Source organism: Urocampus carinirostris, chromosome 17, assembly GCF_059441175.1.
Source record: "Urocampus carinirostris isolate Australia breed hairy pipefish chromosome 17, RoL_Ucar_1.0, whole genome shotgun sequence".
Taxonomy (NCBI): Eukaryota; Metazoa; Chordata; class Actinopteri; order Syngnathiformes; family Syngnathidae; genus Urocampus; species Urocampus carinirostris.
This window is the reverse complement of record NC_142365.1, coordinates 11,740,513-11,752,587: the sequence shown is the minus strand read 5'-3', so window position 1 is coordinate 11,752,587 and position 12,075 is coordinate 11,740,513. Positions and strand designations below refer to the sequence as shown.

The window sequence follows — 12,075 nt, the reverse complement described above, 5'->3', positions numbered from 1 at the left end:
CCTAAACAAAAACCTTAGAAATCATTTAAAACCTTAGTTTGAGTCCCCTAATTTGAAACCCTATAGAACCCCAATATGAGGTCTAAAACCTACTAACAAAGCTGAGCTAATCACCTAAGAAACGTTTTAAAATACTAGTTCTGAGAAGAACCCTACTTTGAAACGCCAGCCGAAAACGCTAAAAACTTTGTTTGTGGCCCAAACCCTAGTTTAATACTTTATAAAAATCTAGTTTTAGGCATATACCCTACTTCCACATCTTAGTTAGAAACCCTGAAAACACTTGAAAATCCCAGTTTAGGGCAGAAACCCTAACTGAAAACCTTTAAAATGTTTAAAACATTCGTTTGAGGCCTGATCCTTAGTTCAAAACCCTAATAAACCCTAGTTTGAGGCCCATAATTGCAGTTTAAAACCCTAGTTCTAACCCAAAACTGGATTTCAAAACCCTAGTTTTAACCTAAACTGATGTTTAAAACTTTAGCTTGAAACCAAAACCTTATTGGAAAGCCTTAATTTGAACGTTAAGTTTAAAACAAAACCCCAGTTTAAAATCGTAGTTTTAGCCCCAAACTTACTTTAAAACCCTAGTTTGAAGCCACAACCCTACTTCTAGATCTAAGCAGGAAACCCTAGGAATGCTTCAAAATTCTAGCTTGGGGCAAGAAACCTTATCTGAAACACAAGCCAGAAATCAAGGACTGCAATTTAAAATATTTGTTTTAGCCAAAAACCCAACTTTGAAATCCTAATTTAGATTTAAGATTTAGTTTACAATTCAATGTTTTGCCGAAAACCATACTTGAAAACCCTAATTGAAAACTTAAAATCATTTTAAAACTCTTGTTTCGAACATAAGCAGACATGAAATCCAAAACCCTAACTTGAATTTTGAGGTAATTTAAAAAACCCTACTTTGAAACCCTAAGATGCAGTTTAAAAACCTAGTTGTAGCCCAAAAACACGACTTTAAAACCCGTATTGAAACCCAAGGCTCAACTTAAAAAAAGACTGGCATAGCTCCACAAGCGGTTTTAAATGCAAATCTTTGCTTAACTTTAAGCCTGAGGTTTTTTTGGGACAAATTCCTATTCTAAAAAGCTAATTTGAACCATAAATTGGGATTGAAACCGTGGTGTAAAACTCCAGCTTCAATTTAAAACCCTGATTTAACCCAAAAACCCTACTCTTAAACCATGATTGGAACCCTAGACTTAGTTTAAAAACCGACTTTGAAAGCCAAAAACTAATTTCAAACATTGCTGCAGTTCAAACCCCTAGTTTTAGCCCAAAACCCTACTTTGAAACCCTAATATGAACCCCAAGTTACATTTGAAACTCTAGTTTAAAACCCCTTAAATGCACTCTTAAAGCCTGATTTTAGCCTGAAACTCTACTTGAAAACCCTAATTGGAACCTTATGTTGAGTTTAAAAACCTAATTTAAAAGCCCCAAACCAGTTTAAACCCTAATTTGAAGCCCGTGCTGCACTTTAAAACCTTTTGTTCAAACCCCTAATTTAAAACCATAATCTAAATCCTAAATTACGTTTAAAACCAGTTTGAAACTCTAGCTGCAAAAACCTACTTAAAACCGTAACAACTTACTTAAAAAAAATAATTGGCATCACAAATTACAACCTTCTTTGAAATCCCAAAACTAGTTTAAAACCCTTCTTTGAAACCCTAGCTGCACTTTAAAACCATAGTTCAAGTGCAAAACCCTACTTTAAAACCCTACCTGAACCACAAGTCAAGTTTGAAACCATAGTTTTAAACCCTTAATGCAATTTAAAATCCTAATTTTAGCCTGCAACCCTACTTGGACCCCTAAACTTGATTTAAAAACAAAGCCCAAAACTGGTTTCAATCCCTACTTTGAAACCCTAGCTGCATTTCAAACCCATAGTTTCAGTCCAAAATCCTAGTTCGAGGCCAAAACCGTCGCAAGAAACTTTAGAAAAGCTATTGAACTTAGTGTGAGGACCAAACCCTAATTCAAAACCTGAGCTGGAAATCTTAGAAAACTTTTGAAACCCCAATTTGTCCTCGAGGGTTAGTTACAAAACACAAACAGAAAAACCAGCCCCTCAGAGCAGTTTTTAAGCACATTTCCATAAAACTTTTGATAAATAAGCACTTACCTATGGAGAACGATGCAGGAAAAATCCACCGGGGGAAAAAAAGAGAGAAAAGGAAAAATTAGTCAATCAAGTCTCACAGAAAACAATCAAAAACACATTAAAGAGTCCTCTCGCACGACCTTTAAACTTAATCCGAAACGTTTTACTCTCCGGGAATCGTGTTTGTGCATAATGTCAACAAAGGGCAAACCGCTTGCAATATTAAAAAGGAGTACGTCAAAAAACTTCAGAAGGTTGAGTCATCGCTTTAATCTACCAAGCCGTTGTTGTTGTTTTTTTTCCGTTTTTAAAAAAATTTGAATCGGCTTAAGGGATTATTACACGTCTCGGGTTACATCGCAACTTTAAGTCGGGGATGTAGCGGCGTAATCGGCGGCGCGAATCGGCGATGAAAATCGGGCCGTTCATTTGCATATCAGTTTTACGTTTCATCGTTTCAAAGGACAAGTCATAATCCAATTTAGTATGTCAAAACCTGGAATTGAATTAATTCAAATTGGAAGCAGTTTAAAACTCAAGTTTAGAAATAACCCTACTCAATGACCCTATTTTGAAATCTAGGTTTAGCTTAAACGCCCAGTTTGAAACCTTAGCTACAGTTCAAAACCTTCGTTTGAAACCAAAACTGTACAGTAAAACCCTATTTTGAACTCAAGGTTGAGTTTAAAACCCTGGTTTGAATACCTGGTCTCAGTTTAAAACCCTGGTGTGAAACCAAAACCCTACTTTAAAACCCTGACTTGAACTTTATGATTAGTTTATAAAAGTTACTGTAAAACCATCATTTAAAACTCTGTCAAATGAATCGAAAAAACCCTAATTCTTAACATTAAGTTGAACCCTAGTTTAATGCCCTTCTCTGAAACATTATCTTTATTTTGAAATCCTAGTTTTAGCCCAGAACCCTAATTTAAAGCCTACAGTGTTAAAACCCTAGTTTAAAACCTTAGTGGCAGTTTCAAATCCTAGTTTGAGGCGGAAACCCTATTTCCTAATTTGAAGTTAAGAGACTGTTTAAAACTACTTTGAAACCCGAGCTTCAGTATCAAATCCTACTTTCAAAGTCATGCTGGGTTTTAAAATCCTAGTTTTAGCCCAAAACCTTAGTCAAGTCAAGTCAATTCAATTCACATTTATTTATATAGCCCTTAATCACAGAAAAGTCTCAAAGGACTGCATAGAATTACAATTACACCATTACCTGATCTTAAACCAACATGCGGGCAAGGAAAAACTCAAAACCTCAGCGAGAGGAAAAAAGAAACCTAGTTTGAAATTCTAACTTGAACTCAGGGGTTAGTTTAAATCCCTACTTTGAAACCCCAACTGGATTTCAAAACCTAAGTTTGAAACCCTAGCTGACATTTAAAACCATAGTTGCAAACGAAAACCCTACTTTAAAAAGCCAAATTTGAATTTGAAGTTGAGTTCAAAACCATAGTTCAAAACCCTAGCAGCATTATAAAACTCTGGTTTGAACGGATAGCCTATTTTCAAAACCTTAATTTGAGCCCCAGTTTGCATTTAACCTTTGCTGCAGTTTAAAACCCTAACCTTGGTTTAACATGTAGTTTTATCCCCAAATTCTCCTTTATAACCTTAATTTGAAACATTGTTTGACTTCAAAACCTTATTTTGAAACCCTAGCAACAGTTTAAAACTCTAGTTTTAGCCAATAATCCTACTTTACAACCCCAACTTGAACTCCAAGGTTACTTTAATACCCTACTCTGAAACCCTAGCTACAGTTTAAAACCTAAGTGTTATCCCCAAACTGTTCTTTAAAACTCAAATTTGAATCCTAGGCTTCGTTTAAAACCATTAGGAAAGGAAAAAACAAGGCCCGCAAAGGGTAAGGCTTCGCGGTCGACCGCAGGGAGAGCAAAACGGCCGTATCAAAGCCGGGCGCCCTCATCAAAAATGAATGCATCTGGAAAAGTGAGCGGACGCGTTCAAAGCGCCGCCGATTAAATAATAAGAGAAGCGGGAGACGCTTGTTCTGCTGATGCCGCTTCGCTGAAGTCATGTAAATTTGAGCTTCAACTCCCACACGACTTAACGTTAAGCCCTCAAAGTAATTGCTTTGAGTTTTAGCTTGCTAGCTAATGCTAATTGCCTTGGCGCTAAAATCCGGTTTGAAATCCTACTTTTAAACGCTAGCTGCACTTTAAAACCTTAGTTTCAGTCCAGGAGCACACTTTAAAACCTTAAATTTAACACCAGGTTTAGTCAACAATTCTGCTTTGAAACTCGAGCTACAGTTTCAAACCCTACTTTCATTTGAAATACTACTTTTAGCCTAAAACCTTACTTTGAAAACCTAACCTAAACTCTGTGGTTAGTTTAAAATCCCCACTTTGAAACACTAACAAGTCTTAGTTTTAAACCCTAACTGAAGTTGAGTACCCCAGTTTTATCCCAAAATCTTACTTTATTTCTCCAATTTAAATTCTCAGGTTGGATAAAAAAAACAAACTTACTTTCAACCCCTAGCTGGAAAACCCTATTTTAGCCCAAAACCTTCGTTTAAAACCCTGATTATAACTTTAGGTTTAATTAAAGCCCTGATTTGAAAGCCCTGGACGTATTTGAAACCTTATTTTGAAAACCCAGTTCCAGTTTAAAACCCTGGTTTTAGCCAAAGCCTTGCTTCAAAACACAAATTTGAGCAAAAGGCTTGATTTTAAAGATTATTTTGAGAACCTCTAAATAGTTTCAAACCCTAATCCGAAAATCTGGCTGCATTTCAAAAATCCTAGTTTTAGCCCAAAACCTTACTTTGAAAACCTAACCTAAACTCTGTGGTTAGTTTAAATCCCCACTTTGAAACACTAACAAGTCTTAGTTTTAAACCCTAACTGAAGTTGAGTACCCCAGTTTTATCCCAAAATCTTACTTTATTTCTCCAATTTAAATTCTCAGGTTAGATGAAAAAAACCTTACTTTTAACCCCAAGCCGCAAAACCATACTTTAGACCAAAACTTTGCTTTAAAAACCCTGATTACCCTACACAAATTTGAACTCTAAGCTTTGTTTAAAAATCTACTTTGAAGGCCCAGGACTGATTTCAAACCCTATTTTGATACCGTACCTGCAGTTTAAACCCTTGTTTAAGCCCAAAACCCTACTGAAAAACCCTTATTTGAAGCCCAGTCTTATTATTAAATTGTACTTTCAAAGCACAAAAACTGGTTTAAAAAGTTACTTTACAACCCTAAAGGACCTTAGGCCATGTTTAAAAACCTTCTTTGAGGCCCAAAACTGATTTCAGACCCTAGCCGCACTTTAAACCCTCGTTTAGCAAAAATCCTACTTTCAAACCCTAAATTGAACCATGATATGAGTTTGAAACCCTAGCTGCGATTAAGACCCTAATTTTAGTCAAACACCTGACTCAGAACCTCACGTTGATTTTAAATACCTACTTTAAAAGCCAAAATATCTGTTTTAAACCCTACTTTAAAACCTTAACTACACTCTAAAACCATAGTCTTAGCCCAAAACCCTAATGTAAAACTGTAAAAAAAAACTTACTTTCAAAGCCCGAAACTGGTTTAAAACCTTTCTTTGAAGCCCTAACTGAACTGTTAACCCTAGTTTTAGCTCAAAATCCTACTTTAAAACCCTAAATTTGAAACCCAAGCTGAAATTTAACACAAATTTGGGCCTAAAATTCTATTTTGAACACTTGATTTTAATTTTCTCCTTTGAAAAGCCCCAAACTACTTTCAAGTCAAGTCAAGTCATTTTTATTTGTTATGCCCTAAATCACGAAGAGTCTCAAAGGGCTTCACAGATAGCCCAAAACCCTACTTTAAACCCTAATTTGAACCCCAAGTTTGAAAGCGTAGTTCGAAGCCCGCAATGCAAAATAAACCCAGATTTCAGCCCAAAACCCTACTTTAAACCCTAATTTGAACCTCAGTTAAGTTTAAACCCGTAGTTTGAAGCCCTCGATGCAATTTAAAACCCTGATTTCAGCTCAAAACACTACTTTAAAACTAGTTAGAACCTAAGACTCAGTTTTTAAAAAAAAAACTTTGAAATCTCAAAACTAGCCACAGACCCTACTGAAAACCCCAATTGTAAACCTAGTTTAGCGTAAAAATGTTCTTTCAAAGCCCCTACTGGTTTAAATCCCTACTTTGAAACCATAGCTGCGGTGCAATCCCTAATTTCAGCCCAAACCCCTACTTTAAAACCCTAATCGGAACACCTTTGACTTAGTTTAAAAATAACAACTTTAAAAGCCCAAACCCTACTTTTGAACCCTAATAGGAACCAGTCACTTAGTTTAAAAGCCCATAACTTTAAATCCCTACCTGCAGTTTAACACCACAATTTTAGCCAAAAACCTCACTTTGAAACCCTGATTAGAACCGTACCCAAAATTTAAAAACCCACTCATACAGTATACATTCGATTCTTCTATGTTTATGTGAGCATCGTGGGAGCCCTACTCGGAAGCCCTTGTGGAAGATTAAAGAAAATGCAATCATTCCTTATCACCGTGACAGCATCATCAAGTCATACGGCGGCAATCTCATTACGGCTCCGTCTCCACGACGCCAAATCGGAAGCCGTATCATCTGTTCCTCTTTTGTCTCCGCACGTCTTTGTCGGACGATTCAATTCCGGCATCATTAGCTGCTTTACACGGGCAACGACCCGTGTGTCTTCCCATAAAACATCGGACCTTTTATTTTTTTGCGTACGTACCAAACCTCGAGCTGGGAATTCAATATATACCGTATTTTCTGGACTATAAGGCTCACCTAAAAACTGAAAAAGTGCCAGAAATTCGAAAGGTGCGCCTTATATACTGAAAAGTATGTATATATTTATTGTTTTATTCTGACTTTTTCGGGGTAATGCAACCCTAGCTCTTATAGTACTTATAATTCTTTATAGTCTAGAAAATACAGTGTGTAAAATATACAGTATCCATCCGACTTTTAGAGATCTATACAAGTACTTGTCACGGTTGCCATGGCGCCCAATCGGCCCCGCCCCTGTGGCGCCAGCTGCAGCTCGTTGTCAGATTGGGTTCCCTGCTATTTCAACTCAGTCCTGTCACGCTTCCTTTGTCAGCCTGTCAACGACTTTCTGCCCCACAATAGGTGGGTTTCGACTCGGTCCTGTTGGTATCTCCTGTCCGGTATTTTTCCCGTTTATTTTGTCCTGTTTAAATTCAGTTTCCATCTATTTTTGTCCTGTTTATTATTTTCTCCAGTTTTCGTTCCCGTCTAGTTTGTCCTGTTTAATTTCGATATCCTGAAACATTATCTATCCTGTCTGTCCCGTCCTCTCCGGTATCGACCCCATCTGTCCGATATCAACTCGGGCAATTGGATTCGATCTCGTCGGTCTCTGGCTTCCTGTCTTTCCACGCCAGATCGCTGCCTAACGTGCATGAGTCCCCATTTCCCGTAAAATAAAAGGCTTGTGTGAGTACGTCACGCGTTTGGGTCCTGATCCAGTTCTGGTTCATGACAACTTGTAGGGAATTTCAAAGGACTTCTGATAGAAAAATTGGACAATTTCTACATACATAAACCCATTGTTGGGAATCTTTCGAAAAAAGTATTTCACTATTTTAACTTACGTAAACAAACCAGTTGCTGGGGGGTTTATATGGTCTTCCGATGTAACACCAGACAGTTTCTACATATTTTATAGGGGTTTATATGGTCTTCTGATAAAACATCGGACAATTTCTACATACTTTATAGGAGTTTATATGGTCTTCTGATAAAAACCACAATGTTTCCGTGCAAGGAATTTATAAGGTCTTCCAATATAGCATATTGTAATTTCTACGTGAACAGACCACTTGGTCTTAGGGAAAAACATCGGACAATTTTGACATATGTAAACAACTTGCAAAGAGTTTATAAGTTTACATGATATTCAGATTATTATTATTATATTATTATTATATACTACAGCCATATCCCCCTAGTGGGAGGTGGCTAGAGTCATTTCTGACTCTTTTTGGGAGATTGATTCAGAGGAGGGGATTCCCAGCCCCCTCGCTCAAATATTAAGTATTCAGCTTAAACATCAGATAAATTGTATGCACAAAGTATATGTGTAGTATATATGGTATTACAATAAAATATCTAACAATTTATACGTATGTGAGTATGGGAGTTTATAGGGTCTTACGCTAACATTTCTGACAAGTTTAACCTATGTTGACTACTTGCTGGGGTTACAAATGGTCTTCCGATAAAACGTCGGATCATTTGTACCTAAGTTAACCACTTGAAGGGAGTTAATGTGGCCTGTAAGTGATTTATTTACGTAAAAAAAACTCAAAGTGTTGTTTTTTTTCCCACAACCCTCAAAAAGTAGACTAAGCGATTTTTGGGTGCGTGGGTGAGCTTTCCTTAACCACTACAGTCGGAGGGGCACACTTTCCTGTTTTGTGCATTGAGCAAGTACAGCCTGGTGGCGCCCATCCCTCTCCAGGCCAACATATGTTTCCACCCGATATCGAACCGGGGACCTTTTGCTTGTTAGGCAAATGCGTTTACCACTGCACTCCCACCAGAAGGTATTTTTATTTTATGTTGATATCGTCGTTAATATTTAAATCCATAATGATATCATTGTTAGTTTCTTTTCATAGTAGAATTTTTTGCATTGTATACAGACGGCCCCCTACCTAAACGGTAGACACAAACATTTTTTCTTTGATGGCGCAAAATATCCGGACATTGCTGTAAGTTACGTTTTGTATTGTACATTTTTCTGAGTACAGGACATTACTGTAGTGCTTCTTTCCGCATGAGGTCACGCAGCATCAACCCGAAGAAGAAATCCGCTTCCTCTTCCTAGTTCGGGTGTAAACATTCTATACTGTAACTCCAGCACGCTAAGAACTTTGACATTTTTATTGTTAAATATCTCGTACATCCATTCAATATGGTTGGTGTAAAGTGTAAAGTAGAGGCGAGCCGTTTCTTTGGAAACGAAGGTGGAATAAGAAAGCCTGATGCGGTTGATGAAATTGTTGGATTGCTTTTCTTCGGCCACTTTTTACCACAGAGGAGGAAGTCGCCTAACTCCTGAAGCCCATCTTCCAAAAGTAAGTTAAATTCAACTTTATTCATATTTATAGAGCATATTATTTTATGATTTTTTAATTTTTTAGTACAAAACAATACTTTACTTATACAAGCCTTAAACATACAAAATATAGCACTGAAGCAACGTACGAACAAATTCAACTTACGAACGATCTCCCCGCTTTTGTTCGTAAGTAGGGCAGCATCCCACGAGCGGCTGCCTTTTCCAGCAGCTGCCCTATTGTTTTATTGTCTGCTCCTATCTTCGGTGTTTTTTCTTCCCATTTTGACAACTACACTATGGATTACTTCTATCCTATGGACATGGGTTTTGTATTCAAGGAATTTCAACTCCTTGCCCTGAAAATTTCTCGTGCCGGCGTGATGAAGGGGCCTATCGTGGAAGGAAAGCCGGAGCTAGCGAAGCGGCTAGCGGCGTTATAAGTCTTCGGTACCATCCGTAATCATGGTAAATGCGAACTCACGACCAAATAAGATCATCGAGTGCTGGTGGAAAACATCGAAGCGCACAGGGAGCGCAGTTGCTGTGTTTTGCGGAAACGAGGCTCACGTTTAGCATTCCGGACGCTAACGTGTAGCCACCCGGAGCTACCCGGAGCAATCCGGCTTCAACGCCGCTAAACAGAGACACGAAAGCCGGGGGGAATCGGAGAGGAGGCGGACTTGCTAACACGAGGTGGTGTATCCCTGGATTTTCACAAAGAAAAGTTTTCCATCTGCCGCAGGGATGTCGAATTTTTGGACTGGCGTGACGTCATCCGCTCCGCTACAAGCACCCATAGGGCATCATGTTCATCTGTTAATAAACAACGGGGTAGACTGCTGGAAGTGTGAATTTCCCTACGGGGATGAATAAAGTATCTATCTATCTATCTATCTGTATACAGTATTTAAAGTATCAAACTTGTGGAAAAAATGATGTATCTTTTAAAAATAAAGGTTTTCTGTACATTTTGATTTTTTTTTTCATTCCTGTCACGATTTCAACACGTCAAGTACCTCCACGGTAGCCTGAGCTAACAATGACATCACTAACTCGGAGCGCTAACTCCTGCAAGGCGCGGAAAAAAAAGTTAGCGGCGCTAGTAGCTAACACAGTCTTTGGTCTCGATGGCTTCCAGATGTTGCTCGCCTCACTTCCAGGACGGTGTCGAGAAATATGAAAGCGCTTCCGATGCCAAAGCAAACACTAAATGATTGAGTTACGCAAAAAAACGCTAGCTCGCTAGTGTAGCTGGCAGCTAGAGCAGCGGCAGCTAATTAATAAGCAGCGGGAGAGAAATCTTGTGGAATGAACTGTTCGGCCCGGTGTCGGGTTGCAGGTTTTCCTCAAAAGCTCCACAAATAACTAAGGATGCAAAAGAACCGGCTTAATAGTTTGTACTATTATTTTTAATATAACGCTCGGGTATCAAAATTATTTTAAACAATAATGTGTTTTTCCATGTATTTTTCTCAGCTTTCACTTTTGAGTCACATTATATCGGAAAAGTAGTTATTACCTTAAGAAATAACTATTAAAAAAATGATATATATGAAGAAAACAAGACATATAGTATAAATGGTTGAATCAAGTAAAAAGAAAACAATAAAAATATACACAAATATACAGTATATGTTTTTAAAGTCTTGTATAAATTATATAATATAAATAATATTAACAAAAATATTCAAAATGTATTTTAAAAATGTAGATAAAAGGAAAAATATAAACATAAAAATAAAAAAAACTGTTGTTATTATTTTTTTTATTAATTATTAAATATCAAATATTAAATATATAAATATATATTAATTTTCTTGTTTCTCGTTCTTGTTTCATAACAAGCCTTCGAAAAAAAGGCTTGCCCAATGAAAAGTGAGGTTCGCAGACGGAATGACAAAAGGGGACAGATAGAAGTGGGACAGGGAGCCAATCAGAGTCCGAGGACACAGGTGATTCCCATCGGTAATCATGATAACATTATGATGAAATATCTGCAGAAATGTGAGGACTGTACTCACTTTTGTGACATACTGTATTTAGATTACATCCATCCATCCGTGTTATATCTATCCATCTCTTTATTAACCATCCACCGTAAAATCCGGACTATAGAGCACACCTAATTATTCGCCGCACTCACCACTTTTTAAGTGATTTGCCACTATTGCACTTACACAAGCCACACTTCTGTACAAGCCGCGTGCGCAAGCATTAAATCTTGTGACACAATCACAAGTTTAACACAGGCCAGGCTGTAAGTTCTATGATTGTGGGGTTTTTGGGGTTTTTAAGGGTTATTGTTCTATCTTCGTTATTCATTATCCATTATCCGTTATCGGTCAGTTCATAATACGCTACAAAGCCTAGGAACCGGGACACTTACTCTCAGTCAAAAGGCCAAGCTAAGGTCCTAGCCCAAAAGCCTTGCTGCGATCATTGCGAATGCACCGTTCCCGGAGGTACTGCAATACCGGGTCGATGCGTGGAGTGGACAGAGCAAGCTCTTATTCCGTCTCCGGATTGCAAAAATCAAAGATCATGGCAAAGGCCAAGCTAAGGCCAAGCTATGGACCTAGCATCAAAGCCTGTGTAATGCATTGGTAAATCACCATGTTTGTGCAGTAAGCACTGTTCACTAAATAAATAGTAAACAATCGTAGAACCATAATCGGCATCATGAATGGAAAACAATACCCGTAATTAACGTATGATGCAGACTTGTAAAGTCCGGGTCTCGTTGAAAGTAATCCAAGGAAACAAAATGTATATTTCCAAAGTTAAGTGTGAAAAAAATATATATCCACTATTGTCCGCTGCGACAACAGACAGATCTACCGGTAACTCAGCTTTA

At 37.8% G+C, this 12,075-nt stretch overlaps 1 protein-coding gene and 1 pseudogene across 4 annotated transcripts in view; both read right to left on the bottom strand.

The window, feature by feature from the left end:
• The window catches only part of ncam1a (neural cell adhesion molecule 1a), a 285,897-nt gene that overhangs the window by 217,301 nt on the left and 56,521 nt on the right, over positions 1 to 12,075 (bottom strand). The window lies entirely within an intron of this gene.
• LOC148349228 (U2 spliceosomal RNA) lies at positions 11,662 to 11,792 on the bottom strand (annotated as a pseudogene).